This window comes from Vespa crabro, chromosome 10, assembly GCF_910589235.1.
Source record: "Vespa crabro chromosome 10, iyVesCrab1.2, whole genome shotgun sequence".
Taxonomy (NCBI): Eukaryota; Metazoa; Arthropoda; class Insecta; order Hymenoptera; family Vespidae; genus Vespa; species Vespa crabro.
In genome coordinates, this window is record NC_060964.1 from 7,971,324 (window position 1) to 7,993,206 (window position 21,883).

Sequence of the window (21,883 nt, forward strand, 5' to 3'; positions counted from 1 at the left end):
TGAGAGAATGAAAGAGAAAGAGAGAGAGAGAGAGAGAGACCAACCGCGACGACGATGCTGATGGTGGTTGGTCAACGACAAAATCTTCTTTTGTTCTTTCACGATGTGTCAGATTTTTCTTTTTATACCTGGTGTCAAAATGAATAGGCCTTTAGAAACTAAAAATGTACCTTATAACTTTGCTTCGGTTAATCTCTTTCCTCTTCTACATTGATTGATTATCAGTATAATTAATCAGCTAATACAGTCTTTGGATATTCATCTTGTTGTTCTTTTTTTTCTTTTCTTTTTTCCTTTTTTTTTTCTTGAGAGAGAGAGAGAGAGAGAGAGAGAGAGGAGTTTCTCATTTCTTTTTCTCTTTCTCTTTCTCTTAAAACGGTGTCTATAAAATCTACATCGCGTACAATTTGCCAGGTAAAGTAGACTCTAACCGAATCTAAAAGTTCAAATTCCATGAACGCGACTGAATATAGGTATACCCATAGCGAAGAAACCTATAGACGACAATGCAGGAACGCCTTGTGGAAATGGCGAGCGATAAAAGTCTCGTTTACCGCACGATTCGTTTGAATTTTAAGGAGGCGCGATAAACGCGATCGATCGGCTTTCTCGGCCGTAACATTTCCTCTTTGTAAACGCGCTTACGCGTATTCTTCAATCACAGTTTAGCTCAGATCACACAAGTCATCTTTTTTCGAAGCCTTTCTATTCGCTGCTATCGTCGACCGCCGTTTACAGTTGCGTTAGAGATAACGCGTTGGTGATAAATTCGAGCGTTGCCTGATAAAATTATTACGTTGATGGACAGACCGAGAAGTAGAGAGAAAGAGAGAGAGAGAGAGAGAGAAAGTGAAAGAGAGAAAGCTCGTTAAAATCAGATCCTATTACTCAAATTAACTTTCGATTTATATCTAATAAAAATTCATATCTTGTGAAAATATACAAAAGCTCTTTTAATATTTTCTCTTTTATTATTATATTCATAATATTTATGGGTTGATGATTACAGCAAAATAAAATAAACATTATTCGTAAGGTTTCGTATTGAAAATCTCTTTTGTAAAATTTCATTAAATATATACCATGAAATTCTCTTGAATTATTCAAACCCTGCATAATTTATACAACCTGAAAACTATAAATTATTGAGAGAGTAATATCATACTAATAAAAGCATCAATATTATATGTATTATTATTAATATTTGTTAATAACGATCAAAATAGTACGAGTAATTACTCAACTAGAAATAGATAAGGTATTAGGGAATATATATACATACATGCATGCATGCATATATATATGTATATATGAAGGTTTCGTAAGGTCACTTTTAATAGAATTATAAGTGACCTTACGAAAATTGGAAAAGACTAGCAAGAAAGAATAGGAAATTGCGGCGGACAACGGATTCGCATAGCCAAGAGCCGAGTATCGCGGTCGACACGTCGGATATCTTGAAAATCTTCATCGTTGTAAAGGGCGTGGTGGCGGGTTGTGGAGGTCGGTCTGAGTGAGCCACCCACAACAGCGCCCACAACCGGCACTGGCAACAAGGACGCGTGCTCGGCTATCGCGCGCTACGACGAGGTCGTTCGCCAAAGCACGAGCCATCTCTAAAGTGGATTCGCCCTTTCTCCCTTTTCCCCTTCTCTCTCTCTCACACTCACACACCCCCTAGAGAACCTCCCTTCCCGTATTCACGCGTACGAACACAGCTTCGGGGATCCACGTCAGAGACCACACATTCTGATTAGTGGCAAATAATAGCCGTAACAATGGGCCCACCATCGCAGCGACGGCTCGTCTGTCTGTCTCTCTCTCTCTCTCTCTCTCTCTCTCTCTCTCTCTCTCTCTCTCTCTCTCTCCCTCTCTCTCTCTCATCTACGAGTTTCTCCACGCCTATGTGCATCGGAGCGCGGGCGCGCGCGCGCACACATCACAGATGGCGTTCCAGCAGTAGCAATCCTTCGTGCGTGAGTATAACACGCATATAGATGCACGCGCATATAGATGCACGCGCATATAGGTAGGTGCTTTCACGCGTGCATGTGACTTTGCGTGCTCGCATATGGGTCCCCTTTGTGAATACCGAGTACGAGAGAGAGAGAGAGAGAGAGAGAGAGAGACGGAGGGAGAGAGAGAGAGAGAGAAAGCCTTTGCGTTAACCCCAGAGACACGAGCCAATCAATCCCCGTCTGCTTTCGCCTCCACCCTCCTACGCGAGTATTTCCCTTCTGAGAGAGAAGTACGGCCCTGGAATTTCGATGATCTTCGCGCGTTGCTGAAGACCTTTTTTCTTTCTCTACTTCTTCCCTTTCTCTCTCTCTCTCTCTCTCTTTTTCTTTCGTTGGATCCCTCTAGACGCGTAGTTCGTCGAGAACGCTCGTTTGCCGATCGCGACTTAGATGGATCAAGAAAATGTGTGTGTATGTGTGTGTGTGTGTTAGAAAAGAGAAGGGAAAAAATATATAAGAAGGGACGAAATCTTTCCTTTTCGAGTCTTTGGATTTCAAGAGGGTGAGAACAAGGAGTAGCGACTTTCGGAAGGTTGCTTTTATTAGGCGCCAAGGAAGGAAGGGCCGAAGGGTGCGAAACGAGACGAGACGAGACGAGACGAGACGAGACGGTCTGCTCTTATTCCTTGTGGTAGGTACTTAACGACGAGCGTGAAAATGTCCTGTCCCGTCGCGATAACTTTTTCTTTTCAAAGAACTCGAAAGTGTTTTCTTTATTTTATCTTCAAACAAAGTAAATTCCCCTCTTGGTCGTACGTCCCATCAAAGTTTATCATCATAAATCGTTTCGATTAAGTTACTCCGACATCGCTAATACCCATTTAATCGTTGTTATTCACTTTTTCTTTTTTCTTTTTCTTTTTTTAACTTTTTTTTATAAACATTTCATACGCCTTTCATTTCGATAATTATCACTTTATTTTCTTTTGAGAATAATTATATCTACCTATCCACCTTAAGTATCGTCGATCAGAATGAAAGGAATGGAACATCAAAGTTCGTTCGATGTCACTCACCGAAAGCATTAATGCTGCCTCGGTTTTAATTTTTCAACGAGCCGTGACTAACAACCTCAACCGTATCTCCGTGAACGTCGTCTCCAAAGTCGTAAGTAAGTACTTACTTCGAACGTCGAAAATTTTCGCATCGGATATAGAATATATTCTGGGTAAATCGAAATCTTTCTTTTGGAATATCAAGGTCGAGGTCTGAAAGGGTGAGATGATGTTTTGCCGAAATTCTGACGAATGACAGAAGCTTTCCATATTTAACCTAAAGTAAGGGTTGAAAGGAAAAAAAGGAAGGGTACAAATGAGAGACAGAGAGAAAGAGAGTAGAAAGGAAGGAAAGGTAGTTCGGTAGTCGAATCGAGGTTAAATCCACGATCCAAGGTTAAGGTTAATGGTCGAAACGAGTAGAGGGATCTTCGAAAGGGGAAACGGGCTTTCCAATTAGGAACAAACGGAGGAGAGCTAGATAGAATGGGAAGAAGAAAAAACGGAGAGAGAGAGAGGGAGAGAAAGAGCGAACGAAAGGCGGTAAAAAGAAAGAAGAAAAGACGACAAGCTCGTCTTTATCTAATCTCGTTCTTGAACGTGAGCGAGAGGAGAAAGAGGAAAAGCGAAAAAGTTTTCTGTTATTTTCGTGGCGAGAGTCTTTTGCCTCTTCAACTATATGTTTTTATTTTCTCTCTCTCTCTCTCTCTCTCTTTTTTTGTTTTTCCAAAAAGAGAAGAGTGATCGAAATTACGGTCATTTTCTCTGTGACCGCACAGCTGCCTTATTGTATGTATGTGGAATAATACGCGAAAAAGGAAGAAAGAAGAAAAATTGAGTGAACAGAAAAAGATGAGTTAGTTGTGTGCGAGAGTCAGTTTTGTGCTGTGCACTTCGTTAAACGTCACGTGTACTTCTTCGCTACACGTCACTCTGTTCACTTTCCGTCCGTGTTACTTTCGAGGTTCAAACTCAGCTGTAGGGCGATAAGGTACACGACCTTATTAAGATCGTTGAATTCTCTATCGTTTCGTTCACGAAGCATGCTACTCGTCTTATACCAAACTAATCGCCGTGTAGGACGATTTTTTAATACGATACGCTACCTCTTCTCGTGCTTTAACGTTACGTTAAAATTTTATTTATATGTAGATGCACTTCATGTATATGTATATATCTTTTTAGCTACATAATAGGACCTTAATTATCTAGTTATCTATAGTGAAACTTCATATACCGTTTCATAATATCAGTTATACATAGGTAGAAACATACGTGTTTCCGCAAGAGTTTGATTAATTTTTAAACAGCAAATCGCATATCTTGTGTTAATCGATGCATCGTTCTATGGAAATGTTTACCGTACCGTACACATTCCTGCATGTTACACAGGAACAAGCACTGTTTGGAATAATCGATATTATTGTTATTTGCTCTTCCGTTAATCGATCGCTTAGTTAATCGCTGCTAGCATAATCAATGTCCGTACTAGGTGTATCATGTATTGTAGTTACCAACGTAACTATATACATATATATATATATATATATATACGTACACGTATATACATCTATTATATTATATTATATTATATTATATTATATTATATATATATATGGTACGCACACATATGTAACTACATACGTCCTATTTGATATGAAATTCCGAGCGTGACCTCAGTATGTAATAGATTTCACGAAAAGATATTTAAAAATCGAGGGGAAAGCCGGTCGAACGATAAGTATGACGAAACACTTCTCTTCATAGTCGCTCGAAACAGCCTTTTCGATAAGGCGATAATAGGAAAGATGCGAACGCTAATCCTTTAGGAAAGTTAGCAAGACCATACTAATCGATGTTGCGAATTGGTAAAAGTTTCGATCGAGCCACTTACAGTTTCGGCTTGCCAAAGTTAGCCTCTTTATGACTCCTTCTTTACTTTCTATGAACGAAACACAATAATGTAAGTAAATAATTTATTGATTAAAAGATCGAAAAAAGAAGGGGAAAGGAAATATAATACTTTTCTCGTCACGAGAAAAATTTCGATATTTTCTCGATATATTTTTCCGCTCGATGGCGGACGATACGTTTTCTTCGAGAGTTCGAATGCCAACCGAGAAAGGCGATTGTATCGATGCCGTCTATCACGAGCGGATGTGAAAACGATTATCGAATCATCGATAACGCGATTTTCCTGGCCACTTCGGTGCACGTCACCCGCACGCTATCGGACTACGACGTGTCCTCGAAAGAATGTATATGTATATACGTATGTACGGTGTGTTGTATTGATATATTGTATGTAAGGGGGGAAAAGAGGATATAAATATGTCGAAAGAAAACGATGAAGTGGGCGACCTTTTTCAATAACATTAAGTAAATTATATATAATATCTTATAGATCAGCAAGTTCAACAATGGATTTACTCTTAACCGATATCGATCGCGAACTTTCATACGTCGATCTATATTCATCAAAATCGATACGTTTACTCTATACCGATGATCGAAGTCGGAAAGCTTCGAAATATGATAGATTTGAAGAAAAAAAAAAAAAAAAAAGAACCTCCCCAAGAGAATAAGAAATTTCCTTTTCAATTTTTTCTCTATTCTCTTCTCCTCCGTTCTCTTCACCTCTCCTCCGTTTCTTTTATCTATACTCTCGTTATTCTCGATCGATTCAGTTTCACGCGAAAAGACATTAATCAAGTCGAACGAGCGTAACACGCTAAAGGGCCTGCGATTCGAAGCGATGCCGATGGAAAATGTTCACCGTTAAAATCGAACATTGGCATTGCCATTATAGCTCGAATGCCTGAATATCAGCGAATTTTCACGATAAAAATCATAAATACGCAATAGTCTCTCTTGGCGTTTATTAAGACGAATCGTGGCTCATTTCGTTTCGTCTCGTCTCGTCCCGTCCCATCTCGTTTCGTTTCGTTTCGTTTTTACTCGGCCGCAAAATCGTGTCGGGCCATTAAACTTTCCTTCTTTTCTTCCTTTATTTCTTTCTTTCTTTTTTGTCTTTCTCTTTCTTCCTATCTCGTAGACGTGGTAGGAGCCAGTAATATCGCTGACGTGTCGTTAACGTTGCCGCCCCCGATTCAAAAGTTTTCTTTAAAAGTTTTTCGAGTGGTGTGTATACGTCCTTCCGTCCGTCTACCACCACTTGGTCACGATCGCGTGTTACCAACCTTTTCCTCTCTTCCCCCTCCCCTCTTTCACTCTCTCTCTCTCTCTCTCTCTCTCTTCTATCATTGTAACGTTCTACGTAAAGAAGCCAATGCGCATTCCATGCAAAACCGTTTCCGGAAGTCGACCCTAACTCTCACGTAATTTATTTACTTCCCAACTTTTGCGCGAGCCGCGTTAACGTACATATATATATATATATATATATATATATATATATATATACAAACTATACATACATACATATGTATATATGTATATAGTTGTATACATTCATCTTTGGTTCCGTTGGAATAATTCCAACTCTCGTACGTCTAGACCAACTTTCACGAAAATTCTTCGACATTTTTTTCCAAAAATAAGTTAAAGGAACGAAGGAATTTTTAATAACCGTGTTTTTTATTTTTATTTTTTATTTATTTTCATTTCCTTTTTTTTTTTTTATCTACATAAATCTACAGACAAGTACTTAGCATATTCGACGAATATATTCAATTAATTAGCCCGTCAATCTATCACGTTCGGTAAGCTACGTAACGTTCTCTAATAAATCGTACATCATTGTAACTTTGAAATCTTGTCTGTCATTCGTTCTGTATTCTGTTTTCCTCTGCCGGTGAAAGATCGTAAAGTAAATTTAACGAGAAATTCTGAACAACGGAGAGCGTCGACGTTACTAAATAATTCTTTGTTCCGTCTGCCAAACTTTGTTCTCGAATCGATTGGTCGATTCTAAAAATGTCATTCTTCTTTCTTTCTTTCTTTATTTATTTTTATTTGTTTATTATTTTTATACCTTTACTTTTTATTTTATTTATTTCCTTTTTTTCGAACAAAATCATCGAGAAAGACAAAGTGGAAGAGAATAAAAGGCGTTCGTACTATTTAAAGTTAGCCGACTATTTTTTCGTATCGAAAAGTTTATGGTGATAGGAACGACGACTGTAAAAGTCGATTGTGTTAACGTCGATCGTAGGTACCGACATAAAAACGATTACCGAAACGTCATTAATACGATTTTCCAGTCGCACGCTTCGACGTACGTACCTACGCTAGTGCCGCCGGTCACCTCAATCGCCTCGTTGCGTTTATTCATTGATTTTGTCACACTTCTCGAAAGAGATGGACATAAAGGGATGGCTTTTATTCAAAACTCACGCGTAACTAACCACATACAATATATTTCGATCGCATCAAACTCGTAAACTCCGATGAAAAATGTCATTTTATTTTTCCTTTTTTTTTTCATTTTTCCTTCATTATTTACTTTATCGAAATAGTAAATAGCATCCTTTGACATCCTCGACTCGAGGATATTTTAAACACATCCACGCATATATATGCACACACACATATATATATACACATACATGTACGTAGATATGTATATAAATCAAAAACATTATTGAAAGTAAGGAACAAGAGCAAGCAGAAAATATAAATTTTTGATAACAAACGAAGAAACGAACGAACGAAAACATGGAAGGAGTTGCACGATACTATGTTATTATAAAATAACTATATCAAAGATATATATATATACATAGAAACAAAGTTACCTAGATGCCTGCATATTCCTATAGGATATTTATAACGTGCTTAAACAATCTCGCCCGAAGCTCATAAAATTTTCTCCTGCGACTATTCCATTCAGGTACACCCGGAAGTGTTTACGTCGGTGTGCGCTAGTCAACGACGACGTTCGTTTGCTCTCCTTGAATGAAAGATCACGAGATCGATCGATATGTCGGCGAAGAATCTCATAGGAATTCTCTCTCTCTCTCTCTCTCTCTCTCTCTTGCGCGCGGGCGCGCGCGCGCGAAGGGGAAATAATTACGTGTACGAAGAAAAGCTTCGTCGAAGAGAGAAAGAGAGAGAAAAAAAAGGGACGAAGTTGAAAAGTGAGGATCTGTTATGTTCGTGGTATATTTCTTTTCCTTCTACTTTTCTTTCCTTTTTGTCTTTTTCTTTTTTATTTTCTTTGCCTTCTTTTCTTTTCTTTTCTTTTCTTTTCCACCTCTCCCTCCCCATTTCGCAGGATTATCACGCCAAGATATGAATGAGAATTCGAAGCGTCGTCGGGGCTTCGTCCATTTCCTTTCTTCTTCTTCTTCTTCTTCTTCTTCTTCTTCTTCTTCTACTTTTTAGTTTTTCTCGTTTTATCTCTTTCATTGTTTTTATCAGATATCTCGTTCGCTCGTCTCCTTCGTTTAATTTCATTGGATATTTTCTTTTACTCTTATATAAGCGTGTTTTATACTCGTTGACGATATCGTCTCTTTCTCTCTGTCTATCTATCTCCATCTCTTTTTTCATTCATTAAAGAATATTTATATAAAACGTGGTACATTTCTGTACAAGTTGAATGTCTAGACCGATTATCGAATACATCAGGGAATGATATCATCGAGGAATATCTCTTGTCGTATCCGATTTCTCAGAGAGAGTCTATAGAATCGAACTTCTGTTGCAACTTGCATAATTAATGTCAAAAGTATACATCGTGGATCTTCGATCGTGAAATCTATAAGATAATGACGTGGGAAAATTCGTTTAGATTCGCAACGGTTTAAATTATCCTCGGCATCGAGATGGAAAGGATAATGACTCTATTGAAACATCGCCAGATTATATAAATTCTTTTCAACGTGAATATCCATTCTCAATGGATTTCGACGTTCACATTGGATAATCAAAGATTTTCATTGGATAACAAAGATTCGTATCTTTTATAATATCGATTAATTTGCATGAACCGAACAGTGATATATTTTAATTGCAAAGTCGATAATTACGTTCTATATCTTAAATAGGATAAATTAGATCTACCATATCTGATCAAGTCGGAATATGTTTGGACATATATACGTGCGTATTTGCTTGCATGTGTGTGTGTGTGTGTGTCTTACATTACTGAATTAGAAAGGAGCCGGTATTGCTATAGATAACATCGTTGTTCTATATCGATAGAAGTACTCGGTCGAGGTGGAAACCCACATCTTCCGACCACTCTCCAAAGTCAATGAAGTTATTTACTTGCATAAAACATGCCTTGCATTCTCTATCTCTGTCAGTTACAGAATAATTTTCTCTATTTCTCGATGCAGGTGATATAAGTTAATCACACTGTACTGCCGTTAACCACAGAGTTTAACATTTTTTTTTTTACGGACTCTCGAGGAATAAAAAGAGAGACAAAGAGAAAGAGAAAAAGAGAGGGAGAGAGGGAGGATGGGAGGGAGGGAGGGAGGGAGGGAGAGATAATAACCAGCAATTTCTTCTTTCATTCCACCTTCAACCTTTTCTCCGTTTTAATTCTGCATCCGCTATCTAGGCTACGCTTAACGTTATCTTCTTCTAGTTCCTAAACTTTTCCGCTCTTGACGCATGAAAGAGTGCTATAGTAAAAGTCATAATATCCGTCTAAAGTCAAGGTTGATATCTTTATTACGATGCTGCCGCGAATAATACGGTCTCTAATTCAAGCACGGACTCTTGGAAAGTTCGCGTATAATCGGCTCTATTAAATTCGTTAATCGATTCATTGTAACCCATCTCTCTCAAGACCTTGGCTATTTGGTGGATTATAGATCTTATAGTTGATATCTCTTATTACTTTACAGAGATAAAGAGAGATAAAGAGAGATGAAAAGAGATAGAGATAGAGAGAGAGAGAGAGAGAGAGAAAGAGAGGGAAGAGAGAGAATCATTACTTTGCATGATTAATCTCATAGTTATATTTTTCTTTCATTACCATTATATATCCTCCTCTATCTCTTATTCCTTTTCTTTTTCTTTCTTAGTAATATCTTGTATTAGCTATTATAACCACAGATTCTATGCGATATTGTTCTTAGAGAACTATCGTCAAGTTCGGTTTGCTTTTCAACGTAAATGAAACGTTTCCCCTTCGCCCTTCCATCCATTTCTCTCCTTTCTCCCTATCTCATCCTCTTCTTTCCTCGTCATAGTCCTCGCTTATCTCTCGTTGTAGCGCTTTCTCAAGTACAGTTAAACCCCGACAAATATTTAGATACCGCTTTCTTGAACGTGTCAGAAAGGAATCGCTTTACAATTCTCTCTTTCCGTTCTACTAATAGACACTCGTACTAAATAATTATAGCATTGTCTAAAGTCGTGAAAATTTTCAGGTCGAAAATTTCACATAGATAAATCAGGAGCAAACAAGTGAGTAACTAAGTACGTACTCGTGTGTCACAGTAGTCAAATGATTTAAAAACAAGCTCGTTCCCTTTGTCGCTCGTTAAACGACTCTCGGAAATATGATTATCCTAACAATCGCGGTTACGATCGGAATTACGGGAGGAACGTAATCCACGGTCTCTTCTTAATTAATCAAATTAGCTGTGGCTGGCTGCTCCGTCGGCTCGTACGCGTGTGTTCCACGAATTCGAAGGCTTGTCTCTCTCTCTCTCTCTCTCTCTCTCTCTCTCTCTCTCTCTCTCTCTCTCGCACACTTTCCAGAATTAATACGAAACGGAAGTCTCTCAATGGGCGTTATATCGAGCGACACTGACGGAGATAGAGAGGTCGAAAGAGACGAGAGAGAGAGAGAGAGAGAGAGAGAGAGAAGGACAGCGAGGTGATACATACGTGCAAATGGATAGACAAAGATAGACTGATATATATATATATATATGTATAGAGAAAGAGAGAGAGAGAATAGCTAGTTATTAATTTCTACGCTTGCGTCGTGCAACGTCAGTGTCAGTGTGTCGTCGTTGTCGTCATCGGTCGTGCGTGCGTGCGTGCGTGCGTGCGTGCGTGAGTGAGCGAGTGAGTGCGTGCCTAAAGGTAATTCCACGACGCGGATAACCAGGCTCGTTGCATTAGGTGGTAGATTTTGCTGTCCGTCCGTGAGTTCACCCCCCGGCCGATAATCATCGTGATATACCCTCTCTCGCACGCCAACGACCATCGCCCTCGGCCTGCCGAGTATATATGTATACGAGAAAGTACCTGCACGTGACGGCAACAGTCCTCTCGGCTACCTACCTATATATGTACATACATCCAATACATATTGGTACTTACCTATGTACATACATACGTAAGTACGTAACGTGTTCTCTACAAGTTTAACTTAGGGTATCGTGAGCAAAGAAAAATGGCCGATTAGAGGAAGCATAAATTATAGTGAATTTTGGCGGCAACCTATACTTAAGAGTATTCATTCTCGTCCTTTTTCTCATTCGAATGGGAATGACTTGACAATTTTATTCGATTCAATCACCTTTTTCTTATTATTTTGTAATCAACGTTAATATGCTGACCTCTATAAGACCGAGTTATGTCATTGTTTTGATATTACCTCTACAGTTCTTTTATACCTTTTGAGTAGGAAGCGTACGAAATTGTTTTTGTTTAAACTACGCTCTGTTTCCTTTTACTATGTCTGCTTTCTCCTTGATACCTCGTGAATTGCCTTCACGAGGCAGTCTCCTTGGTGACTTGGTCCTGTACACAACCTTCGTTCTACGAGCTGTTCCTTTTTTCCTCTTTGGTAATACAACGCTTACGATTTTACGTCATACCGAGCGAATTTAACGGATCATTTCGTACGTAAACTGAAAACGAAATCTGTATTAGGAAAGTATAGTGATACTACTACTATTACTACTACGATAACGTTCGATAAAAGATTAAGATATTTATGAAAATAGAATGATTGATTACTCGAGAAAATACGAATGGTAAATACATTTGTATTTATCTTTATCATAAATCTTTTTAATATTTTATTTATATCATAAAAGATTTATATTATGAGAGATTTACTAAAACCAATGAAATTTTCATTTCACCGAATTTGTTCAACTCGATAACATGCTATTACGAGAACTCTAACGAACGTACAATTACGTTTAAATCGAAACGATCTTGTTCTCGCCAAAGTTTCTTCGAGGTATAAATACATGAACGAGCATCATTCACCCGTTATAACCACTTTTGTGATATAATAAAGTGCTGATTGTGGATAGTAATGCGTCTAACGAAACGTTACCGGTCATTTATAGCGTGGTTTTAGTTATAAGACCGAACAAGCGCAGTTAGTCTCATTCGGTGGAAGTCTGTAACAACTAAGTACAGGAAGGAGAGTTACTATAATAGACCTCTACTGGACAACCAGCAGCAGCATGCTCACGTTCTTCATATGGATATATGTCTCTACCGTTAATCTTTTATTCTCTCTCTCTCTCTCTCTATATATATATATATATATATATACACATACATACATACATACATACATACATATCTCTTTCTCTCTTTCTTCTAACGATGTTCGATACATCGTCGAGTGAACGGCACACAGTGCACATTTGTTTTCCAAACTTTCTCGTTCCATGCTCATTAATCGCTATCCCTTCTTATACTACTAATACTATTACTACTACTGTTACTATTACTACTGCTATTACTACTATTATTACTACTACTACTACTGTTACTATTATTATTGTTATTACTATTACTACTACTACTACTAACATTCCGTAAATTAATTCGTTCTTCCATTCATTCAACTGTTTATCGGTCAAAATAAAATCGTCAAATATTACATTAGAAATTTATTTATATGTCGGCTTATTCGAACAAAACTTTCGTTTGAACAATTCCTTGTATCGCTCGTGTCAAAATTATCAGAATTCTTCACTGTCCTCGTAATTACTTTACCCAGAACCGATATTTCGTTTTATGTCCTGTTATGCCGCAAGGGTATTGCAAGTATAGGAAGGATAGGGTGAGAGAAACTCCCGAAACTCCTTATCGTTCTCCAGGGAGGACGAACGTCCAACAAAGGTTATCGGTTATCAGATCGTCCCGAAAATGCTGTTCTCTTCGTTTGAATTTATGGAAATATGAGAGAGGCAACGGCAAGAGTATGAGACGCGAGAGAAACAGAGAGAGAGAGAGAGAGAGAGAGAGAGAGAGAGAGAGAGAGAGAGAGAGAGAGAAAGGGAGATATTCTTTCCCTTTTTTCCTTCGTTTGTTTTTTCGTCTTCTTTTTTTTCTGTTTTTCGTTTCTCCTTTTGCTTTTTATCATTTTTAGTATAAGAAGACACGAACGTACCAACTTTAAATCACTAATCGTTTACAAACGACAAATACTTCGTCGGGCACGAGAAAATGTAAAATTTAAGAGGCTCTCACTGTTTTCTTAAGTATTTGAAATATACCGGGTGAGAGAATAAGTTGAAAATGTTCGTCGAAATAACTTGTACAATTTCGAAGAAAAGTCGTTTGATAGCGAGCAAGCCCTAGCATGCTAACCGAAGATTAATGTATTTTTAAGATGGATATTCTTATTTGTACATTTTATTTTGCATGCTAAAAATAGTTTCAAGTATAATCCAAGTGACTTGTTTTACAATAGATGGTTCACCCAGTATATTTTCTACGGGCGACATTCGGCCGTTTTCTCTAAGAACGAGAAAAGAAAAATAAAGATATAGAGAGAAATCTCTCGAGAAGATTTTTAACAAATCGACGAAAGTTTTTTTCGAGCACGATGCAAGACCGTAGAAAAACTTGGAACGTTAGGGAAATTTACGAGCTGCAGTTGCGTGCATATTGCAAGCGCGCGAGATTCAAAGATACGATTCGATTTCAACTTCCTTTCTCTTTCTTTTTATTTCTCATTTATATATATATATATATATATATATATATATATATATATATATATCGAGGTTTCGGGGGAAAAGTTTTTTCTTTTTTATTTTTTTCTTTTTTATTTTTTCCTATTTCTTTTTTTCTTTTCTTTCTTTTTTTCTTTTCTTTCTTTTTTTTTTCTTTTTTTCTTAATGGAAACGAAGAGTTCGAGCTAATTTTTTTTCCACTTTACTCGCTCGTTACTTTCGAACGAGATAACGACGAAGTAACAGTAAGTACAAATCTTACAATGCCCATCTATTGCGTTTTATATATCGTACATTCAACGAAATACGAGTCTAGTTGTTGCATGTATTCTTCGGTTGATCTATGTGCCGAGAGTACGCGTTTATTACACAAATTTCCAATGTTCACTTAGCGATATCGAATAAATAAAACTCTCATTAATTCTCGAGTCAAGATGAATGATATTCCGAGGACAGAGAAAAGGTACGACACACTTCGAGTACGATCTGTCACGAGTCACGCATAAGAAAAGAAAAAAATAAAGAAAGAAATAAATAAATAAATAAAAAAAAAGAGAGAGAGAAAGAACGAAGGAAGAAAGGAAAGAAAAGGAAAAAGAAAAAGAACAAAAAAAGAAAAATGAGAGGAAAAGAACATACCTACAAGTCACAGACCGTCTCGAACGACTTAATCCAACAAAAGCCGACTAGGATCGAATGAAAACGTTAACATCGAACTCGTTTTCCCAACAATGCTTCCCTTTCAAAAGGCACCTTTTCGATGACGTCGGTGGGGATAAAGTGTAGATTCGACAGGTCGTATAGCGAGTAGAGAGGGGGAAGGGTCTCAGGGTTTACCCACGAGGAAAGGAATACATCCTGATTTTCGCAAACATGGGTTCGTGAAAAGCGACGGGAACACGAACGTACGTAGGAACGAACGAACATAGAAACGAAACGAAACGAAACGAAACGAAACGAAACGAAACGAATGAACGAACGAACGAACGTACGAACGAACGAACGAACGAACGAAGTTGCCACTGTTGTTGTTACCGCCTCCGGAGACGGAACCATGTGCTATCAGAGTATTCGCATGGTCTACGTGTACGTGTGTGTTTCTTTGTGCGTATTTATCTATAACGTGTATATATCTAACGTGTGTTCGCGTGTTTGTGTGACTTGTTCGTGCCGTCTGGAGGAACGGCAATCGGTTTTCTTGGAGCGAACCACTCTGTTGAGTCTGATTCCTGACGTCACTTCCGGTAGTGTGTGGAGTTAGTGCTGGTTCACTCACATTCCATTTCTCTCTCCCTCACCTTCTCTCTCTCTCTCTCTCTCTCTCTCTTTCAACTTCAAGATCCAACATAGATTGGGCAGCAAGAACGAGCTGTTCGTGCATGGGGTTTTACGGTTCTCCTTTGTTTGCCATTCTTATATATAGTAGGTACCTACGTTTCTTCACGTGTTGCAAAAAGGACAAATGCAGAGAGTAAAGGACGGACGGGACGAAAAGGGACGGGACGAGGAAAGGTTAGAGTGGGTGGAGAAAAGGACATGGAACGTGGTTGAAAACTTAACGCGAGATATCGAACGTTCAACAACCGCCTCAATCGCAGCAACTTTCATTCGGGGAAAGAATCTTGGCAAACTTTCCTATAAAATGCCGGAATTACGTTACCCCGTACGAGCAAGCTCCTACCGTCCATGGTTTTGCTCTCGATTCTGGCTACTAAAGGAGAAGCAGAAGAAGAAGAAGAAGCAGAAAGAAGTAAAGGAGAAAAATCAAGACGCCAATCTTTTTCTTCTCTTTTCCTTCTATTTTGTACCCGATCTATATCGTTTCCGTAGCTTTACAACGTTTTTAATGGGCGTTCTCTCTCTCTCTCTCTCTCTCTCTCTCTCTCTCTCTCTCTCTCTCTCTCTCTTTCTCTGTGCTTTATGAGTGGAAACGGGCACAATAAGTGTTTCGAGCGATCTCGAAGTATCGTACAATAGATAAGCCGTAGTTACGAGACTTTCCTCGTAATTAATAGGAAATTTTCGCGTTAAGAGATTCACAAATATAACATTAATAACGACGACGTTACTATCGGAAAACATTAAGAGTCTCCTTTCGATCGAATGAAATTATTGTTATTTTATTTATACATGCATATATACATACACATATACGTACATACATACATACGTAAAGTCAATGCGTCAGTTATTATCATTGTATTTCTCTGAGATGTTCAATATACAATGTCATCTCGGGTGATGTCAGAAGTGTTACCTATCCATGTAGATTAGAGTAGTAGTCGCACTATATTCGCGATTAGCCAAGGGAATATGTCGAGGAGTTCTCCCTCGCGTGGAAATTTCGCAAGACGAGAAGGGCTCCGAAGGTTTACACGGAGAGTAATTGCCATCGTCGCCGACGGTGGACCTATGTGCCTTTATGGTGCACGACGGTAGCGCGTCGAAGGAGATGGAAATGATGAAGGACGAGGAGAAGGAGGAAGAGAAGGAAGACGAGGAGGAGGTTGGGGGGGCGTAAGGCATCGAGGGTGGCGAGCTCTAAATTGTCTCCTCGTGCATTGCCTTCGGTTAATACGCGCGATATTAGACGCTTTATTACCACCATTACCATAATTCTGTAATCGATACGCGTCAAGCAAGGAGCTCGCCAATTTCAGATACCGGATAGCACGTAAGAAGCATCGAGACGAGAGAAAAAAAGAGAGAGAGAGAGGAAGGGAGAGAAAAAACATCTATAGGGGTTGAAACGAGAAAAAGGGAAAAGAAGAAAGACGATTCCCCTTCTTTTTCTTTTTTTTTTTCGTATCATCTCCCTTGTTCGTCTAGTTTTCTCTACCCCCCCCCTCTCTCTCTCTCTCTCTCTCTGTTTTTCTCTCTTTTTTTTTCGCTAATATTCGTAGCGCGATCGCGCGTAATCACGGCATTGTTTTTTTCCTCTGACTCGAAAAAACGAAAAGAAAGTAGAATGAGAAGCGAGATAGGGTAGAGACGAGTCAAGAAATGGGAATGAATGGAAGAAAGAAAGAAAGAAAGAAAGACAAAGCGTAGCGAGCGGAATAAATTCCAACGTGGGGTTTGCATAAATAATCCAAGAATATTCGGCCGGCTTCTTCTGTCTTAAAGTTAGACGTGTATATACTTAACGTTCGAGTTTATGTATATGTATTATCTATGTATATACATATGTGTGTGTGTGTGTGTGTGTGTGTGTATGCTGTTATACGTGCAAGTAAGTATGAGCGTCAAAGTTACGCGCAAAGATTTTCCCACGAATTTCCATGCACACAACTGCAAGACCGACCGTCCTCGAAGCTTGTAACGAGGCGTACGCTTCGTAGTAAATATTCTGGAAGCGGAGGAGCTTCCAGGAGTAACCGGTGACTCTCCTCTTCTTCTTCATCTCTCCCTCCCTCTCTCTGTCTCTCTCTTCTTTTCTCTTCGCGTAATGGTAGCTCTTATTCCTTAGAAGAAGCTCGCGCCGGCCTTTAGGACGCCGTTGGACCGTTAAAAATTTACTACAGTTTGCTCGTTTCACAGTGAAACTTTTCGTATCCGCTATAAAGTCTAACAACAATTACGAGTTTCACGGTTTTCTTATCGCTCGGAAACGGGCCGCGTGTATGCGTGCGAGCACCCTTTTCTTCTTCTTTTTCTTCTCTTTCTTTTCTTTCTTCTCTTCCATTCCATATCGTTTGTTTTCATCTTCCTTTAGTTTTGCTGACGTATTCTTCCAACGAATTAATTCTTTTTCCTCTCTCTCTCTCTCTCTCTCTCTCTCTCTCTTTCTCTGTCTTTTTTCATCTCTCGCTTGAACGAATGCTATGAATTTAATGACAACTCGGAGAAAGCCTCTTTTAACTATCGCAAAGCTTTCGACGAGTAACGCGTCGTTTTCTTTAACGCCAGCACAAAATGACGTCCATGATTCGGTCGAGAAACGTTAATTGGATTCGACAGCGTCGCGAGCTCTCTCACTCTCTTTCTCTCTTCCTCTCTCTCCTTCTTCCATTCTCTTGACGTTAAAATTATCTCTAGAACGAGCATAAACTTCGCGACGTTTCCGCTCGCGTTTATTCGCACCTCGTAATTCCTTTCTCTCCCTATAATTAGAAAGATCTGGGAGAAAGCTTTAGATGGGGGATAGAGAAGAAGTATCGTCGAATTTGTTACCACGTATTGTTGAGTACGTCGACGACAACGAAGACGATTCGAAGGAGATGCTAAGTGAAAAAGGACAAAATTCAAGGATCAGGGGAGTACAACTGAATAAAGGAATATAACATTCGTGGCGTAACCTTAGCCTTGAGAAATCTGGATTTAGCTATCGACGCCTTTCGGTTCGTTCACTCGATCCAACGGTACAGAATAGTAAAGTCGCTATTTATACGCTAGCTCTCGATTCATGTATTTCTAAGGTCTAACGTATCGATTTTCAATTTAGTTAAGAATTCCGAATAGTGGAAGAAACGTACATATACTTATATAAATATATATATATATATATATATATATATATATATATCTAGCGTGTTTCTATATATGTATTGTACGTATATATTCTTCGTGCAAAAGTATAAATGGATAATGTTAAGCGTTAACACGCGTATATACCAAGCGCTTTTAATGATATTAAAAGCGAGCCAACATATAGGAGATAGAAAAAAAAAGTATACACTGAGTTATGTATACGAAGGATATGAGAAACTCTAAAAGAAGGACATCTCAAACTCACGAGACAAGGAAGCTGAAAGTTTGAGAATCGAAGGAACTTAATTACCAGGTGAAGGAGACAGTTTGATCGTCGTTCCAGTTACGCTTTTTCTTTTACTCGAAGATAGGCGAGTTTAATTTATCGTATACTTTTATTGTTGTATCCCGATGCAATTAAATACTTCTCCATGGATAAACTTTTAATCGTGGACTCTTCCAAGAAACGTAAGATCGACCATACGGAAGATAGTTTCTCGAGCTTCCCATTTTTTTGTACACCCCTTCCCCCTCTGTTTACCCCCACAATTTGTTTCCCTTCATTTCCACGCCCTTCATTTTCTTTTTTGTTTTGGTTCTTTCTTTCTTCCCTCTCCTCCCCCCTCTCTTTCTCTCTAAGAAGTTATCGGCTTGGCGTACGTTCTTTCGAGCATTATTCCCAAATCGAAGAAAACTCGGAAAACGCTTCATTGAAGAACATTTTCTATGTAATCATCATCTTCCTTCTTTTCTTTTTTTTGTTTTTTTTCAACTTTCTCTCCAAAGAACTTAGTTGGAAATGACACTTTATCGTTTCTCAAGCTAACAGAGTTTAATATACTCTCTTGTTAGAACTCGATGAATGCTCCTGTTTAGAAGAAGATAATTCGTTCGTCGAAACGAACCGGTTCGATCGAATTGCCACTTACATTTTCCACGAATCTATCGTTCCTACCTCCTCCATCTAGTTATATATCCTTCGCCACTGTCGATTAGGCTTTTTCCTCGATTCCATTAATCTTCGAGGATTAAATTCTGGAAAATCGCTTATGAATAACTTACGATTCGGTGAATAGATCGATCCATCGTTATAAATCATTTATCTGGTATATGCATACACGTGTATACTTATGCGTAAAACACAATCGTGGTTAAACCTTCTAAATTGTCATTGGAATTGTAAAAAAAAAAAAAAAAAAAAAAAGAGAAGAAAGAAAAAAAACACGAAAAAAAGATATGTCTCACCAAACGATTAATAACATCGACGAAGAGTATTCACCTAACCGAAAAAGCATGGACAAACGTATCAATCGTGTAATCGCAAAAATCCATGAGTCAACTCTTGTCGTCGAGTCATCCCAAGCAAGTATCCATCTCTCTCTCTCTCTCTCTCTATTTCTCTCTTGGATCACTCTTCTTTTTTTCCTTCTTTCTTTCTCTCTCCTTTTCACATTTCTACGAAATCTTTCCCCTTCGTCGATTAATACGTCTTTATCAAAAACGTAGGATCTAACGGTGCTAGTCACTTTCTATTTCTCTCTCTTTATCTCTGTTTCTCTTTCCCTGTCTATCTCTATCTTTCTCTTTCGTCCAAACGAGTCACGATCCTTTTCCCCCCTTCCCTTCTCCCTCCCTCTTTCTCTCTCTCTCTCTCTCTCTCATCCGAGGCAATCAATTTGATCGAAATCTACCGCGAACAAAAATACCATAGACTCTGACGTTCACCCTTGTCAGACGGTAATTAACGTAAGCAAAGATCGTTATCTCTTTTGAAGTCCGGCCTTCTTTTTCGTATTATCTTCCTCTCCCTCTCTCTCTCTCTCTCTCTCTCTCTCTCTCTCTCTCTCTCTCTCTCCATAACTTGATTCGTTTCTCTTTTACCCTTCTTACGTATACAAAAGGGGATTCCACGAATTCACTAGCAACCACCGCTCTGCTACACCACCATCGTCTACATTATTTCCCCTCTCCTTGATAATACCGTCAGACTTTAGTAAGAGAAAAAAAAGAGAGAAAGAGAGAAAGGAAGAAGAAGCGGGGAGAGAAAGAGCAGTGAGTATAAACAGACGCGATGCAGCGTGATTTCATTGAGCCACAACAAACGGCGAGCCGCGCGTTACACAGCGGCTAACGAATGTTATGCGCGCCGCCACAAAGGCTTTTCACTTCTGAAATTTCCACGGAATCTCGAAACTCTATCTCTTGTTTCTCGTCGTTCCTTCTTTCTCTCTCTCTCTCTCTCTCTCTCTCTTTTTCTAGCTCTCTCTCTCTCTCTCTCTCTCTCTCTCTCTCTTTCTTTCTCTAGCTCTCTTTCGTTCTTTCTATCTCGTACAATCTCGTGCACGTCCGTAATTTTTCCGTATCCATAGTTGGTAAGACAAAAAGAAAATATCAGAGTGACGTCGAGGAGGAGGTTAGTATAACGAATGAAATTTTTACCAGTGTATTTGATTCAAAGGACTTCGAAGCGTCATCGTGTAAAATTTGAAGATCGCCTTCCATAACCTCGCGCTAGCTTGCCTTTATTCTTCTATACATCCTATTTCTTGCGTGTTCTCATTTCAAAGTTCTCTCATTAAATATTTAGTCGGGATCTATTACGTTCTCGCGACTATGTCACGCGAGAAATGAGCTCGAAGAGAAAAAGAAAGATATTTCTCTCTCTCTCTCTCTCTCTCTCTCTCTCTCTCTTCTTTCGTTTCGGAGATTTAACGTACGTTCATACGCCAACGTTCTCTTATGAGCAAAATCCTTCCACTGATATCCTCCAACACATTGATACGAGTCACTCGTAGTCATGAAGAGACGAAACGGAGAGGAGATAGGAGGCACATTGTTGAGTCGAAAATTTTATTTGCCCGGGGATTGCTTTTGATCTCGAAATCGCATACACCAGCAGGGTTTGCCACCGTAGTTCGCGTTAATAAACGTTTTAATTGCTTCCGTTCCGGGGAAATAAGCAGCGGCCATAAAGCCACGAAACGTCCGTCGCAGAAAAGTCCCATGCGACGAAGGGGTTTAGGGAGACGAGACGGGAACGGCCAATCTGCATACTATCTATACGCAAACGAGTAAACACATAAATACTGCGTGTAGTATGGTGGGTATCTATATATAACATATAGACAGTAGACACGGCAGGCGTAACCCGTTGCGGCCACGCAGAACGGGATAGGCCGTCGGGATGAATGGAACGAATACACAACGGATATGAGCGAAGGGTTACCGTTTTTCCCCATTACTCTCCCCGTGTATCAGAATCCGGAAATTACCTGCCGTCGTATTATCATAGGAGGGTCAAATCGAGACCTCCTACAACCAGAAACCGTTTTCAGTCACGATCGCCTCCCTCCCTCTCTCTTTCTCTCGCTCTCGCTCTCTCTATCTATCTATCTATCTCTGTTCATCCAGTTTTTGGTTCTCTATACACGAAACACCGCGACGTATCCTTTCTCTTGCTCTCTCTCTCTCTCTCTCTCTCCCTTTCTCTCTCTTCTCTTCTCTTCTCTTCTCTTTCGATCGATAGTCTACGTGCCTC

The 21,883-nt window shown here is 39.1% G+C and overlaps 1 protein-coding gene across 3 annotated transcripts in view; it reads left to right on the forward strand.

Moving 5' to 3' along the window:
* The window catches only part of LOC124427270, a 238,121-nt gene that overhangs the window by 91,847 nt on the left and 124,391 nt on the right, over positions 1–21,883 (forward strand). The gene's annotated exons all lie outside the window — the stretch shown is intronic.